This window comes from Erinaceus europaeus, chromosome 8, assembly GCF_950295315.1.
Source record: "Erinaceus europaeus chromosome 8, mEriEur2.1, whole genome shotgun sequence".
NCBI classification, from domain to species: Eukaryota; Metazoa; Chordata; class Mammalia; order Eulipotyphla; family Erinaceidae; genus Erinaceus; species Erinaceus europaeus.
Genome location: NC_080169.1, coordinates 84,841,402 through 84,858,326, shown reverse-complemented (window position 1 = coordinate 84,858,326; position 16,925 = coordinate 84,841,402).

The following is a 16,925-nucleotide window of genomic DNA, read 5'->3' as shown; positions in this document are numbered from 1 at the left end:
CACAAGTCTTTATATCCAGGGCTCCTGCTGACTGGCAGCAGTTGGAAAGTGACTGTGTAATGAGGGTAAAGAGGATAAGTCAGTTTGTATTAAAATTTAACTGGATATAATACATGAAGTTAGCCCACAGATGATTTGAAGCACTCAAACATTTTTTCAAATAGCAAACAAAACAAACCATAACTAACTGGACTGGAATATAAAAAGCATGTGGAATATATATTTTTTGCACTAACCAGTACTTTCAAAGGTCTGTGTCCTTATATTAATATGCCCACATAAAGTAGTATACACATACTCATCATTGTTATATATTCAGGTGAGACAAACAGGTTTATGCTGTTGATTGTCAAGAGTGTTGTATTGAAAGTCTTACTCTACTAGAGAAGGCAAGGTTCAGTGAAGGCAAATTTCTGCCAGGTATTTTAACTCAGGGTGTATGCCATTTAGAAATAATGTGTTTCATATTAAATTGTCTGATAACATTAGGGGGTTATTTCAATGTTAAGGAGAGACAAAGACAATCTAAGGTACTAAGAGATGAGGGCAAAAGGTTAGGGTCGTAGTAGGCAGTTGGGTCTTGTTTAAGTGTAGGTGACATTGAGTTCAGGAAAAGATGAGAAAAACTACTGCCCTTCATTTCTGTTTTGGATGTAAGTGAATCCAAAGATTTACTTTACTTTAGAAATTTCTTTTCTTTCACTAAATTTTTAGCAAAATAAAGAATGAAAATTGAATATATTTCTAATAGAAAATTGAAACATTTTTTTTTCTTCAGACATATATAAAAATAAGGACTTTCTTTTTAAACAGTGCAGTGAAGATTAAAAATTAAAATTATGGTGGGGTAGATAGCATAATGGTTATGCAAAGAAACTCTCATGACTGAGTCTCCAAAGTCCCAGGTTCAGTCTCCCACACTACCATGAACCAGAACTGAATAAAACTCTAGAAAAAAAGAAATAAAGAAAGAAAGGGAGGAAGAGAAGAAAATTACAAAAAATGAAAACAAGAAATATTTTGCATTATGTCTTAAAAATTCAGGTATAGATTTTGTAATGTTTGTATATTTGTATATATTTGTATTATCATAGATAGTAAGCACATTTCTATGTCTTTAGTTTTGATCCAAAATTCACAAGCAGACAAAATCCTGTGAAAGCCTAGAATTTTTGGTGTTTACAGTATTTGATAAGGTTCTTTTTTATAACCATTTTTTAATTTTAATTATTTTAATTTATTTATTAGAGACAGCCAGAAATTGAGAGGGAAGGGGGAGATAGAGAAGAAAAGAGACAGAAAGACACCTGCAGTCCTTCTTCACCACTTGCAAAGCATTCCCCCTGACCTGGGGTTTCGATTCCAGGTCCTTGTGCACTGTAACATGTGCACTCAACCAGGTGTGCTGCCACCCAGACGAAACATTTAAAATCTCATTAATACTATCCCCATAATATTTTCTTATATTCAATATCTCTAAATGAATGAGTTTCAAAAATTCTGCTTTAAATACAATACTAATTCTGTTAGAAAAAACACTTTGGATATATTTAACAGAGCTCAAAGCTCTTAAGAAACTCTGAGTCTTGTGAGTTCAGACTATGAATATTGATATTTGCATCCCCAAATGTACTGACATCTCAATAGGACAAATGAATGATACCAGCTTGAAATTTACCATCACTATAGTTTTGGTAGCCAAAGGCAATTATGTTTCTTTTTTGAAGTGAGTTTAACAGCAAAGCCACTAAACACCTAGTGAGGCAAAAATCTCATATTAACTAAAGGAAAATAATAAATGAAGTAGTTAAACCTAGATGCTTCTATCACAATAAAAAATGTGTCTTGGGACAAGGAAATAACACATTCGTGGAATATATATAGACATTGGGAAACAAAATATTCCTAGAACACTTTGTCCATTTTCTGTCAGTAAATTGATCTTGGAGAAAGAAGTAAGAAGGATTAAAAGGAAAGGAAGAAAAAAGAAAAGTATGACTGACAAAATGTCTCATCTGAGAAGATGCAACTACACAATGAGGAAATCTTTTTTTGTAATTTTTAAATTTTATTATAAAAAGGAAACACTGAGGAGTTGGGCAGTAGCGCAGCGGGTTAAGCTTACATGGCATGAAGCACAAGGACCAGTGGCGTAAGGACACTAGTTCAAGCCCCTGGTTCCCCACCTGCAGGGGAGTCACTTCACAAGCAGTGAAGCAGGTCTGCAGGTATCCATCTTTCTCTCACCCTCGCTGTCTTCCCCTCCTCTCTCCATTTCTCTCTGTCCTATCCAACAACAATGAAATCAACAACAACAATAATAATTACAACAATAAAACAACAAAGGCAACAAAAAGGAATAAATAAATAAATATTTTTTAAAAATTAATAAAAATCGAAACACTGACAAAAAACATAGGATAAGAGAAGTACAACTCCACACAGTTCTCACCATGAGAAATCTGTATCTCATCCCCTCCCCTGATAGCTTTCCTATTCTTTATCCCTCTGGAAGTATGGACCCAGGGTCATTATGGGGTGCAGAAGGTGGAAGGTCAGGATTCTGTAATTGTTTCCTGACTGAACATGAGCGTTGACAGGTCGATCCATACTGCCAGCCTGTATCTTTCTTTCCCTAGTGGGGCAGGGTTCTGGGGAACTGGGGCTCCAGGACACATTGGTGGGGTTGTCTGACCAGGGAAGTCCAGTTGGCATCATGTTAGCATCTGGAGCCTGGTGGCTGAAAAGAGTTAACATATAGAGCCAAACAAATTGTTGACTAATCATGAACCTAAAGGCTAAACTAGTTCAGATGAAGAGTTGGGGGAATCTCTGTTTTGTAGATAGTTAGTAGTTCTATTTTAGGTATATTCCCAAGAGCCAATGATGATACTAGTTTTTTTTTTTTTTTTTTCCCCAGGCTGACATCTGATATGCAGGTGGATCCAAGTTACTGTCTGAGGAGATGATGTCATGGCTGGAAAAAGGGCCATAAAGCTGGATCAGGAAAAAGAGTAGCTCCCAAATACAGCAAAGGTATACAAATATTGTTGACTGTAAACCCCACCAATTTGATATGATCTGGGGCACATATTCAGCTTAGGAGTTTATGTGACCTCTGCATCCTGTAGATCTGAGCTCACATTCTGTGGTCATGAGTAGGAACATTCCAAGTTGCCCCAATTTCAGGACCCATCTTCCTCAGGTGGAAGATAGAAGTTGTTCAGCTTCCCTTGCGAGGATGAAACATTCTCTACTTTTGTTGATCCAAATTGAGGGAAAGGTTCTATGGGGGCCCACAAAGGGGTCTATTGTGTTGTTCCTGATAGAGATGACCAGTAACAATAGAGAGAGAGATCTATTTGAGATCTAGGCCTTTCATGTCTGTTTGGGAATCTCAGGACTCCCTGACTAGGGCCCCAGATGATGGGGGTGGCTGGGTTGTAACTAAAGAATCATTGTTAAAGTATGCCATTCTCTTGGCCTTATTCAGCTTTTGTAGTCCTTACTTTGATAAGATTAGCTTTGGAGTGACTGAGGGAAGTGTAATAGAAATTAGGTGAGGAGGGTATGTAAGTCTAAGTAGACACTATTTCATTATGAATTTTATGGTGTCTTTTTAGTCTTTCTACTTGCTTGCTGTATATAATGACTCACCACAGATCATTGTGCACTTTTGCTTTCAGGTATATATTTTGCCCAAATTTATCTCTCTCTCCCTCTGTTTCTTTTTTGAAGAAAGAAAATTAGCCTTGAAGTATGAAGCTTCAACAGATGGAAATTTACTGTCACTTACGTGGCCTGTATAGAGAACTGTATCCCAATCTTCACTGCACTTGCTTGGATAACCCTGTTATTTCTATAGGTTTCTCATTATGCCTCATGGCATCTCATTCTTTTGAGCTAATAAAAATAAATATTTTATTCCTTTATTTTTAATTTAAATTGGACTCCTTTTCTCTTTTTGTGAAATAGCTCTCTTCCCATCTCTACACTCCACAACCCCCAAAAGAAAATTACTTTTGGCATGATTAGTACATCATTTTACAGATAATTCACATATTTCTAGGTCTTTGAAACACACTAAACATGCTGTAATGGGATATTTAGAATATTTTAAAGTTATAATATTTAATTTTCATTTGCCCATCTAAAGGAAAATGAAAGAAATAAAAATCTTTTAATTGGCTTCATTTTTTAAATATCTTCTAAATACAAACAAACCCACAAATACTTGCTTTTACTAATATTTTTCCTTTATTCAAAGGTGATGCTATAGTCTCAGGTAGCGTGGCTCTATCTTTCTAAATTCTCTTTATCTGTTTGTCTCTCTTCCTCCACTCTATATTGAGTCAATCAACAAGAACCCTTCTGTTAAACAGTATAATCATGCCAGCTTTGTTTTCTGTTTTTTCACAGTCATTGCTCTAGAAGTGGTCTTCATTAATTCTTTTAGGGATGTTTGAAGTGTGTTTTAATAGAATTTTTCAAGTAACTAGAGGGAATTCTATTAGATTGTCATATTACATCACTGTATAGCCTCTATTTCAATGGTTTCTAAACATCTTTTTTTACGAAAGTACTATTCATGGCTTATGGTGCTGTTGGGGTTGAATCTGGAACCTCCTACCTTCAGAAATGAAAAACTTTTGCATAAACCACAGTGCTCTGGTCCAGTTTCTCAGCATATTTGATGGTAAAGGATTTCTCATTGTCTGAGTATACATTTTTTGTTTATGTGTGTATCAATGTATATAAAAATCTATCATGAATAACATGTATCCCTACCATCAGGAATGAGATCTAGTATTTGTTTCTACTTATTCCTTGCTATGCTCCTCCACTATCTACTCAAACTTTGTATCTCTAGGTTCTGTTTTTTCAAATTAGCTTAACCCTAGAATTTGTTTTGAAGCCCCAAATCAATACCCATGCTGCCATTATAGTTACTTGTGGATATGTACATGCAGAATATTGAAAATCTGATTCATCTAAGAGTTAGCTGAGGCCAAACAAGGTAATATTCTTCTGTCTTTTAGACTGTGTCATACTGGAATTTTTTCCCTCTCTTTCTTTATTATTAATTTTTAGATAGAGAGAGGTAGAGGGAGAGAGTGAAAAGAGCTCCAAAACTTCCTTCAGTGCTTCAGTTCAATGGAGATTTATCTCAAATCTGGGTCATAATGTTGCAAAATGACACACTAAGCGAGCTATTTTCCCAGCCCTATAAAATTTTTTTACACTTTTGTGCTTTTTCTCTAACACTTTAAAACACAAAAAGACTGTGATGTGTTTTATTAAGACAATGTCTCTCTATTTTTTATTAGTGACAAAGTAGTGACTTACATGACTATAACAGAGGTATAGTTCCACATCACTCCCACTATCATAGCTCTGTGCTCCCAACTAGAAAATAACCATATAGTTCTCCCAATGTCTTAGAGACAAACTTTCTACTGTGTTTATTTTATTTATTTATTTATTTTTGGCAAGTTGACATTCTTCTGTTTTTTGTATTCTGTTATTAGTGAAGCCATTCAGTAGTTGTATTTTGCAAGAAAATTTATGGGGGAAGGGTGGCATATGGTCGCACACCTGGTTGAATACACCCATTACAATGTGCAAGGACCAAAATAAAATAGAAAGGTAAAAAAAGGAAAAAAAAGAAAGAAAAGAAAACATGACCACTGGGAGATGTGGATCCATAATACTGACAATCAGGCCAGTAATCCTGGTGGGAATAACAAAAGGAAGAAGAAGGTGGAGACCAAGTAGAAGACCAAGAAGGAGGAGAAGGAAGAGGAGAAGGAGGAGGAGGAGGAAGAAGAGGAGGAGGAGGAAGAGGAGGAAGAGGAGCAGGAGGTGGAGGAGGAGGTGGAGGAGGAGGAGCTGGAGGAAGAGGTGGAGGAGGAGGAGGAGGAGGAGACGACTATGACAGCAGCACCAGGACCAAAAGAGCAATGCAAACATTTTAACATCAATGGTTAATACTCTTGCTATAATTGAGCATAAACTTGCATTAAGTTTCCTGGCTGTCAAAGTAAAAAGTACAAAGCAGCATGTTACAAATTTTATTTTATCTATATCTCTGCTTAAAAACATTTTACTATATTCTTTATAACTAACTCATTAACATTGAACTCATGGCTAAGGACAATATAATTCATGTGTAAACTAAATTTATATCACAGACATATTTTCTTCCTTTTCTTTCTTCTTCTTCTCCTCCTCCTTCTCCTCCTCTTTCTCCTTCCCTTTCTCCTCCTCTTTCTCCTCCTCCTTCTTCTCCTAATTCAAAATTTAGAATTTTGAATATATTCTGACAGTTCTTTCTAGCTTTTAGCATTTCTGTTGAAAAATCAGCTGACAGTCTTTGAGAATTTCTTTATAAGTGACTTTTCATTTCTGTCAGCCTCCAAAACAATCTTTTTGTCTTTGATCTTGGCTATTATGTGCCTTATGTGCTATGGTAAATGAGTTTAGGTTCATTTTTCTTGGGGCCCTTTAAGTCTCTTAAATCTGGCAGCCCATCCCTTTTTTTAATTGAAGAAATTCTCAATTATAATTTCTTCATATATGAATTCTGTCCCTTTCTTTTCCTTATTTCACCCCTATGGGGGAAAAATTATTCTTCTTAATGCTCTCCCACAGTTCTCTTATTTTTTTTAATGTTTTACTTGAATATATTGAAGATATAGGACATTATACTTACTTTATTTTTTATTGTTTTTACATTTTTTTATTTAAGAAAGGAGACATTAACAAAACCATAGAATAAGAGGGGTACAGTTCCGCATAATTCCCATAACCCTATCTCCATATCCGATCCCCTCCCCTGATAGCCTTCCATTCTCTATCCCTCTGGGAGTATGGACCCAGGGTTATTGTGGGTTGCAGAGGGTGGAAGGTCTAGCTTCTGCAATTGCTTCCCTGCTGAACATGGGCGTTGACTGGTCGATCCATACTCCCAGTCTGCCTCTCTCTTTCCCTAGTAGGGTGGGGCCCTGGGGAAGCGGAGCTCCAGTACATATTGATGGGGTCTTCAGTCCAAGGAAGTCTGGTCAGCATCTTGCTGGCATCTGGAACCTGGTGGCTGAAAAGAGAGTTAACATACAAAGCCAAACAAATTGTTGAACAATCATGGACCTAAAAACTGGAATAGTGCAGATGAAGTGTTGGGGGGTATTTCCTGCATGCTCTTGTGTATTCTGCTTTCAGGTATATATTTTTCCCCTAGTTTATGGGCACTGGTGAAGCTATACTCTATCTCAGGGGACCTGGACTATATCTAGGTTGGGGGACTTTATTGGGGAGTAGACCACCTGGAATGGAATTAGAGAATACTATGAAAGGAAAGGTCTCACCCGAGTGGTGAAGCTGAAGGGTTGTCATTCCACACCTGAAGTCTCTGGTCACAGTTTGAAGTGAAGCATGTTGTAGTGGCACTCTTGTGTTGATTAGGTTGCGATCTGCGGATTTGAATTATTTGATTTGAATTGGGAGAAGCATGCAGGAAAGTGCCCCCCCCCCTAAGGTTCCAGGACTGGGGGAAATATAGGCTCTATAGAGAAATGTGAGGTTCCTGTTGTCTTAGGGTTCAAGAAGACAATGTATGGTTATTGTTATCATCACATTATTTGGTAATTGGGTTAACTTTGGAAAGTCCCTTTGTTAGGGTTTGGGGTATAATACCCACTGTCTTGTATATAGCTGTGCTACCGGTTGTTTCTGTTCTCCCTGGTCTAGGCTTTTGAGAGAGTCCACATATCAAAGACTCAGCCTATGTATTAAAAAAGACTCAGTCTGTGTTTTAAGAAGTTCTAGACATATGATCAATTTTTCCCCTCTCATATTACTTAAATATTGGTTTATATGTTTACACTTTAATAGGAATATACATAAACACCATTCCCACCACCAAAAGACTGTGTCCCATCCCCACTCCCCTGCCCCCCACCCCACCCCCATAGCGCCAGTTCTCTTATTTTATCTTCATTTATTTTCTTATGCTTTTTAAATTTTTTTTGGTGGCTTCTTTTAGCCATCACTTTGGTATGTTTTTTTTGCAGGTGTTCTCTTCTATTGTGTTTAATTTAGCTCTTTAATTTCACTTTTCATTCACCAAACCAATAAATTCCCTCATATTTTTTCTCTGTTTGCTGTGGTACCCCATATTTCTTCTCAATTCAGTTAACATCTCTAGGACCACAGCTTTGAGGATATCTTCATCAGGATGTTTGTTTATATATTTCTGTTAAATTTAGAAGTTTCCTTGAGCTCTTTGTTTGGTCCAACATTCTAGGTGGATTATGTTTAATTCATAGTAAAAAGTGACAGAGATGGTTAAAAAAAAATTTAAAAAAGGAGACAGAGATAGTTCCTGACTAAAACTATCTAGTGGCCACAGAGGCTGGATACCTACCTGGGATTTGGTGAACTGTACCAGGAACAAACTGAACCAAGCAGCAGGAGGCCTAGGTAGAATTCAATCTGGGCAACCTGTATCAGACACAGACTGTATCAAGGTGAGAGCTGAGCTGTAGCTGACTGAATCTATAGCAGGAGAATTGACAGACTAGAGCAGCTGGACTAGACTGCAACTTCCTTAGATGAGCCTTCAGCTGGTTTGAACCTAGCAGCAGAATTCCTGGCTGGAAGCAGCTGGGCTGAGAACTGAGCGGCTGAAACTCAGACATTAGTAGTGAGTTGCTGTGTCTGAGGCTATGCCTGTTTTAGTTTCAGTGGCAGAGACAGCCTGCACTAATGTACCGAAATCAAGGTACAGGAGAATAGATTGAGGGAGCAGGGAGACCAGTGGCAGGGAGATAGAAGCTGAGTATTACCTCTATTGTGAGGCCCTATGTCCTCACCTGGGTTGTTTGTAGTTCATCTGGGCTCCCAGATTATTTTTACATTTGTTTGTTGCTATGTTTTTCCTCTTGTAGTTTTTGTTCTTTTTTTTCAAAATGTTATCTTTATTTATTTATTTATTAGATAGAGACAGCCAGAAATTGAGAAGAACGGAGGGAAGGAGTGAGGGAGGAAGAGAGAGAGGGAGAGAGAGAGAGAGAGAGACCCGCAGCACTGTTTCACCACTTATGAAGCTTTCCCCTTGCAGGTAGGGACCAGGGGGTTGAACCCTGGTCCTTGTGCATTGTAACATGTGTGCTCAGCCAGGTGTACCACCACCTGCCCCCTAGTTTTTGTTGTCTTGATGATGGGGAGAGATGACCAAGTTTTCTATTCAGGTCGTCGTCTTTATGGGAAGTCTTTTCTGGTTTCTTTTAATTTTACTACAATATTTTTGGTATATTCTTTTTATAAAGAATCTTGAAATCTCCTGAGAAAAAGAAGGGGATGAGTACGGAACTAATGAATAAATAATTAACATATGCAGTTCTGGACTAAACATCTAGAGATATGAGACTGTCTTAAATAGAAGTTTTAAAATATTCCATTCTTGTGCCAGAGAAATAGCTTGCTTGGAAAGTATATGATTTTAGCCCATGTGTGACCCAGGTTTGACTGTGGCTCCCATTTACATTACATTGAAGATAACTTCTATACGATGGCATCTCTCTCTCTCTCCTTCTCTCCTTCTCTAAATCTCAAAAGAAATAAATTAAAATATATATTATTATTGTTAAATTTTTAAATGCTATCCATTCTCCTACTTAAATTGTTTTTTAAACATTTTACTGCTTTATTGAGGAATGTTGATTTACAGGAATTTCATAAGGACACATTTTCACATCTCCCCAAGAAAGGTTTTAACTACTCAAGCAAGATAGGTTTTCCCTACCCTCAATGACTATCCTCCACTATAGGGCACTGAACCTCCTTTCACAGCCTTTCTGCCTTCCTCATCTGTGACTTTGGACCTATTGAAAATACAACTTATTAGTGTTTCTTTCTGTATTTTCTTTAGTTTAGTTTATTAAGTTCCATCTATGAGTGAGATCATCTGGTATTCATTCTTCTTTTGTTTTTTTCTTTTTTTTCACCTTTTTTTCACTTTTTCACTTAATAATTCCTCCAGTTCTACCCATGTTTGTAACAAAGAGATATATGCTATCATTTCTTATAGCTGACTAGTTTTATAATCTGTTATATGTCATTTAAAATGTTCTTTGTGAAGGTTAATAAAATAATTTCTGAATGTCAGATTGTGTGATTTGGGATAATAATATATGAAAATTACAAAATATATTCTAAGCATGCAAACTTCTAAAATCATTGTAGTCTTCATAATTGTGTGGTTAGTCACTGAGTATAGGTGCTTTCATAAGATAAATGTTATTACTGCTCTCTTGTATTATCAAAGCAGGCATGTCATGGCTAATTAATTATATAGTCAATAGTAAACACCTAGTCATAATCAATAACTTTAATCATTCTGCTTAATTTACTCAATGGAATTGTTCAGTTTTACTTTCCTAATCACTATGTATGTTAATCAATAAAGTGTTACTGTGCCAAAATTCCCCAAAGTAAATAAGTTTTTATGTACTTTCTTCACTTAATCAAGCTCTACACATTTTTAAAAGTATTTATTTATTATACAGTCCAAAAGAAATTGAGGGAGAAACAGAGAGAATTTTTTTCTTTTTTTTAATTTATAAAATGGAAACACTGACAAAAACCATAGGATAAGAGGGATACAACTCCACACAGTTCCCACCGCCAGAACTCCATATCCTATCCCCTCCCTTGATAGCTTTCCTATTCTTTAACCCTCTGGGAGTATGGACCCAAGGTGAGACTTTCAACATTGCTGCATGATTTGTGAAACTCCCCAATACCCCATAGGTAAAGGGAAGGAAAATGAACCCAGGTCTTTGAACATGCTACTGTATGAACTCTACAAGGGTGCATCACCCACCTGGCCCCACTGAACTCATTGTATTTTGCATACCACTCTGCCAAAGAAAAAATATATTGGATAAAAGTTCATTAATATTAAAATTGCTGCTGTTACATTTGGTATAGTTGATCAAAATTATTAGAATTTGTGAAAAATGTGACAGAGGACACATTACATGAACATATTATTTAAAAAAAATTATATTTATTTATTTTCCCTTTTGTTGCCCTTGTTTTATTGTTGTAGTTATTATTGTTGTTATTGATGTTGTTGTTGCTGGATAGGTCAGAGAGAAATGGAGAGAGGAGGGGAGGACAGAGGGGAGAGAAAGATAGACATCTACAGACCTGCTTCACTGCTTGTGAAGCGTCTCCCCTGAAGGTGGGGAGCCGGGGCCTCAAACCAGGATCTTTATGCTGGTCCTTGTGCATTGCACCACGTATGCTTAGAACATACTCTTTTAACATGCACTAACACTATACCTGAGAATACCTCTATTGGTAGAAAAAAATGTAATACTGAATATTTGCTCAATAATATTACATTTTCTAAGAGATTCACAATTTACAAAGGACTTTCAAAATAAGCTTTCTGCTTATTTATCTCTGCTTGGTTTCAACCCATGGAATTAGAAGTTTCTCTACTCTGCATTAAAGAATTAAGGGTGTTTAAGTTTAAGGTCTATTTTCAAAATATATACTAAAATTTCCCAAGTGTAATCTGCAGCATTTTCATAAATCTTGGATATCAGTTTTATAAATGTCTTGTATTTTTATTCTAGTTCATTAGTAAATAAGGTCAAAAGACAAAATGCGAACACATTTTACTATGATAAAACTTAATTTGTCATTTTGTATGTTTACTTATATCTCTATATTTGTATTATAACAGAACCTAAAATCATAGGCAAATACTATTGTATAAGTACTTTAAGCATCAAATATGGAATATTTTGAATTGAAAATTTGGCATAGGAGTTAATAAATATTAATTATTATTAGTGAATCTATTTGTGATAATATAAAGTGTGTTCTGTTCTAATTGCCAAATGTGGTTTGTGGCTGGTAAGAGTAATTTATACTCTGTGCTTAAATTAGCAATCATCTCCAATAATTATTCACATGAATAATATGAATATTTACTCAGTATATGTTATATGACTGTGAACATTTCAAACCATAGCAGTGATTATGTTTCTATAGCTTTACAGTTTGCAAAGACGATACAAAATATCAGCACAAACACACTTATAGGGTAAAAACTATTCTAGTATTAAGAAGAAAAGTTCAAAATATTATGTACATACAGGGAGCAAACAAAAGGAGAGATTGGGTTGAACTCAAATCAAGCTTGATTGAATTTTCATACTGTTTAAAAAGTCTATAGCTATTAATATATAGTTGTGTGATTTTGATTAATAATTTCTAAATGTGTAAAAATTAACTTGCAAAAGTAATTGAAGTTAAATTAAAATGTTATAAAACAGGCTAACACTACAGACTTAGGGAAACATAAGTTTTATATTACTGATAAAGTGTTTTTGAATGCAAATAAACTTAAATTTTTCTCCTCTTCATCAGTATAAAGATTTTTTTTTTTTTTAGAAATAGAGAATGAAAGAAATCACAGTTCCAAATCTTCCTCAACGTAGTGGAGACCGGACTAGGTTATGCATAATGCACATGGCAAAGCAGCGCACTACCTAGGTGAGCTAATTTTCTTGTCCTAACTAGTATATATATTTTTATAATGTATTTCATTTATCTTCTCTGAATCTTGGTAAACATATAATTTAATACATCAGAAAAGGCCAAAATAAATATATGATGAGCATTAGCGGTTATTTCATGCATCTAATACTAAGTGAAATGTTTTATGCTAGTTTTTCTTTATTATGATTTATGAAATTAGAGAAACACTACTAGTTGGAACATTGAATCATTTATTACATTGTATTATAATAAATATTAATCTTGGATTATGAATAAAGGTAATGACTATCGTGTCAAAATTACAAGCCACTAGCCTTTGTGTGGCAATAAAATTTGACTGAATACTGACTTAAATAGAGCAAAGTGACATAAAGCTGTGTACTATCAGCTGCTCCTTCCTTAAGAGAATTCTCTGGTATGAAACAAACAAACAAAAAAAAAGAATTCTCTGGTGTGCAAATCACTGCAGTGGAATGATGCAGTGGGGCATAATGACAATGAATCAGGTAATAAATTGAGTGTAACACTAATTATATTCACAATGAACTGAAATATATACATTTGATGGCCATGATGGCACACCACTATTCAAAACCCATGGTGGAAAATGAATTTCAGCTACTCTATTTATAAAAACTCAACAGTCTGCTAGAGTCAGTGTCTGGCACTAAATTCTATATATCTACTTGTGTTTTCAGTATGGAAACCCAATTCCTAAAGGAAAGGTCATTATCATTATAAAGTCTTATAAGAAAATCAGAGCATACCACTATCTATTTAATAATGGAGACATCATGAATGTCAGACTTAACACACTTTGCAGAGTGCTAATAACTCTTAATATGTATCCCTGTCTCAAGATGAAGTCAATATTGGAAGTTTTATATTATCTTCTCTGCCTTAAAGCATTGAAAAGTATTTCTATAATAGTCAGACTAGAAGAAAATAGTGACATTTTTACAACTTTGGCTAATGTAGGGTTCAATTTCATAGCTGATAGTAGTTAAGTCATATGATATAGGCTTTGGTCTGTTTTAATCAAGTAGGTTATTTTAACTGTGTACTACTTGTTCTGTCTTCAGTGTATAGAATAGAATATTCATAATTGTTTTCAACTTTGTAAGGTATATGTTTTAGATAATTTATTAGTAACATAAAATTGCTTTCCCCCCCATTTTTTTAGTTCTGGAATTGCATGGATATAAAATATGCATGTATTCAGAAACTAAACAAAAAAACTTTAATAATTTCTGCATTACAATGACCCTAATTCAAGTCCAGTGATAGATTGAAAGAGGTTGTTTCTTTTTCTATTATATATTTAAATTAAAAATAGGAAGATGTAGTTTCTACTAATGAGTTTTGTAGGGCTGTTTTAATATGATGTCCCTTAGGATGTTTCCTCACTCAGTGTGAAGGGTCCTAAGAGGTGCTTGTGCACCTGATTAATTCATAAATGGCACTGAGGGCTGCACATTTGCCCAATCCTAGTTAAATCATAGTAGAAAGCTATTCCTCTGTAGGATGTATTGCACATTGTGATGCTCTTATTATGCACCTAATTACAGCATTTTACACTAACCTGATTCTTTCCGTAAAGTCTTATAAATATGATGTCCATTTTAGAAGTTAGAGATTGAGGTTCATCAAACTGACTTCAATCCATGGAATTGCCAATAGAGTAATGACTTTTTTATTTTTATTTATTTTATTATTTATTTATTTTTTATTTAAGAAAGGATTAATTAACAAAACCATAGGGTAGGAGGGGTACAACTCCATACAATTCCCACCACCCAATCTCCATATCCCACCCCTTCCCCTGATAGCTTTCCCATTCTCTATCCCTCTGGGAGCATGGACCCAGGGTCATTGTGGGTTGCAGAAGGTAGAAGGTCTGGCTTCTGTAATTGCTTCCCCGCTGAACATGGGCGTTGACTGGTCGGTCCATACTCCCAGTCTGCCTCTCTCTTTCCCTTCTTCTTCTAGCGTTTGCTCTAGTAGGATGGGTTTCTGGGGAAGCAGAGCTCCAGGACACATTGGTGGGGTCTTCAGTCTAGGGAAGCCTGGCAGGCATCCTGATGACATCTGGAACCTGGTGACTGAAAAGAGAGTTAACATGCGAAGCCAAACAAATTGTTGAGCAATCATGGACCCAAAGCTTAGAGTAATGACTTTTGACTCAACAGAAAATTGCTCTGAAAAATCTAAGAAAAAATATACATGGGTAAATAATATGGAGAAATGAAAATAATCATTTATAAAATTAATTTTGTGTCATAAAAACAGTTAATCAGTTACAGTTGGAATACAACAGGAAGAAATTTAAAACATCAGAAAGGGGTGATAGAGTAGTTTTTTAAAAAATTTTATTGTATTAATGTTTTACAGTAGAAAGAAATACATATGTTGGTATATATGTAATATTTTCTCTTTTTTTTTTTTGCAAAACACACTAACTTTTGCCTACGGCCTCCTCTATCAATAATTTTTAAGGTGAGTAACCAATAGATAAGTTATTTGAAGACTACTTACCCCTTTTGTATAATGTGCCTCATTGAAGGGTGTTAGTCCAATTTAGTTGGATATTTATTGTGTTAGTGGATTTAAGGTCCTTAGAACAGGCATGGCTGGGGGGTGGGGCGGTAGCACAGTGGATTAAGCGCACTTGGCACAGTGCGCAAGGAGCAGCATAAGGATCCCGGTTTGAACTGGCTCCCCACCTGCAGGGGAGTCGCTTCTCAAGCGGTGAAAAAGGTTTGCAGGTGTCTGTCTTTCTCTCCCCCTTATGTCTTCCCCTTCTTTCCCGGTTTCTCTCTGTCCTTTCCAACAACGAGTGACATCAACAGCATCAATAATGACCACAACGAGGTTACAGCAACAAGGGCAACAAAAGGGGGAAAAAAGGCCTTCAGGAGTAGTGGATTCATAGTGCATGCACTTCTTCTTCTAGCGTTTGTCCTTCTTCCGTAACCAGTCAACAGCGTCAGGTTGAGCCTGATGTCTGCTTGTTGCTGGCTTTGAAAGTGACTGGGATCCATATGGATTCAGTCGGCTAGGAAGGATCGTCAGTTTCCCCAATAAATGGGTACTCACGGGATGCACCACGAGAAGGTCGATCCAATGCATCCCAAGTGCATGCACTGAGCCTCAGCAATGACCCTGGAGGCAAAAAAAAAAAAAAAAAAAACAGGTATGTCATGTATTACGTCCTAGGTGTGCAGTTGTCTTATATCAATTGTTTCCATTAAATTATGCCAGTTCTAAATTTCATCTAACATACTGTTCTCACATACTGCTCTCAGCTGTTTCTCCTACAGTTCTTTCACATTGCTTTTTTTTTTTTTTTTCTTTTCCTTCCGGTCGGGTGGTAGCACACCTGGTTGTAAGCAGGCGTTACAATGTGCAAGGAGCTGGGTTGGAGCCCCTAGTCCCCATCGGCAGGGGAGAAGCTTTGCAAGTGCTGAAACAGTGTTGCAGGAGTCTTTCTGTCTCTCTCCCTCTCTGTCACCCCTTATCCCCTCGATTTCTGGCTGTCTCTATCCAATAAACAAATAAGTTAATAAAATAATTTTTAAAAGATTATTTTTTCAATTTTTTAAACATTTTACTTATTTATTTGATAAGGACATATAGAAATCGAGAAGAGAGAGGAAAATAGAGAAGGAGAGAAAACGAGAGACACCCACAGCACTGTTTCACCATTTGCAAAGCTTCCCTCTGAAAGAAGGCATTGGAGGCTTGAGCCTGGGTTCTTGTGAACTGTAACATGTGAGCTCAATCAAATGCATCATCACCTGGCCCCCTCACATTGCTCCTTCTCCTCCTCCTCCTCCTCCTCCTCCTCCTCCTTCTTCTTCTCTCTTATTCTACTTAAAAGGACAGAAATTTCCACTTCAAAATTAGAGTTGGAATGTATGATTTTTCTTAAATACAAATTTAAAAGTTGATAGAATTTTTTCATAGATATAATGGTAAAAACTGATCCAATATGATAAAATGTGTATTTCTGAATGCCATCATTATTTCTGGGAATGTTCAAGCTGTATTTTCATAAGTTGAGAACTAGTATACTAACTTAAATGCTGTATTTAATGCAATTAACTAACATACACGCATTACTGTTATTTACGTACTCTGGTGAAGTAGAGATCAATTGTCTGAATATTTATCTAAGCCTAGAGTCTACTAGTTTGGTATAGTCTTCTCTTTTTATTCCAGTGCTCAAAATGGCAAGTGCATTATACTAAAGATAATAAAAAGAAAGTATATAATGTGTATGTTATTAATGTTTTAAATAAATCACAAGTGAAGATGAACTCAGAGAAGTTAATTGACTTATCACAAAT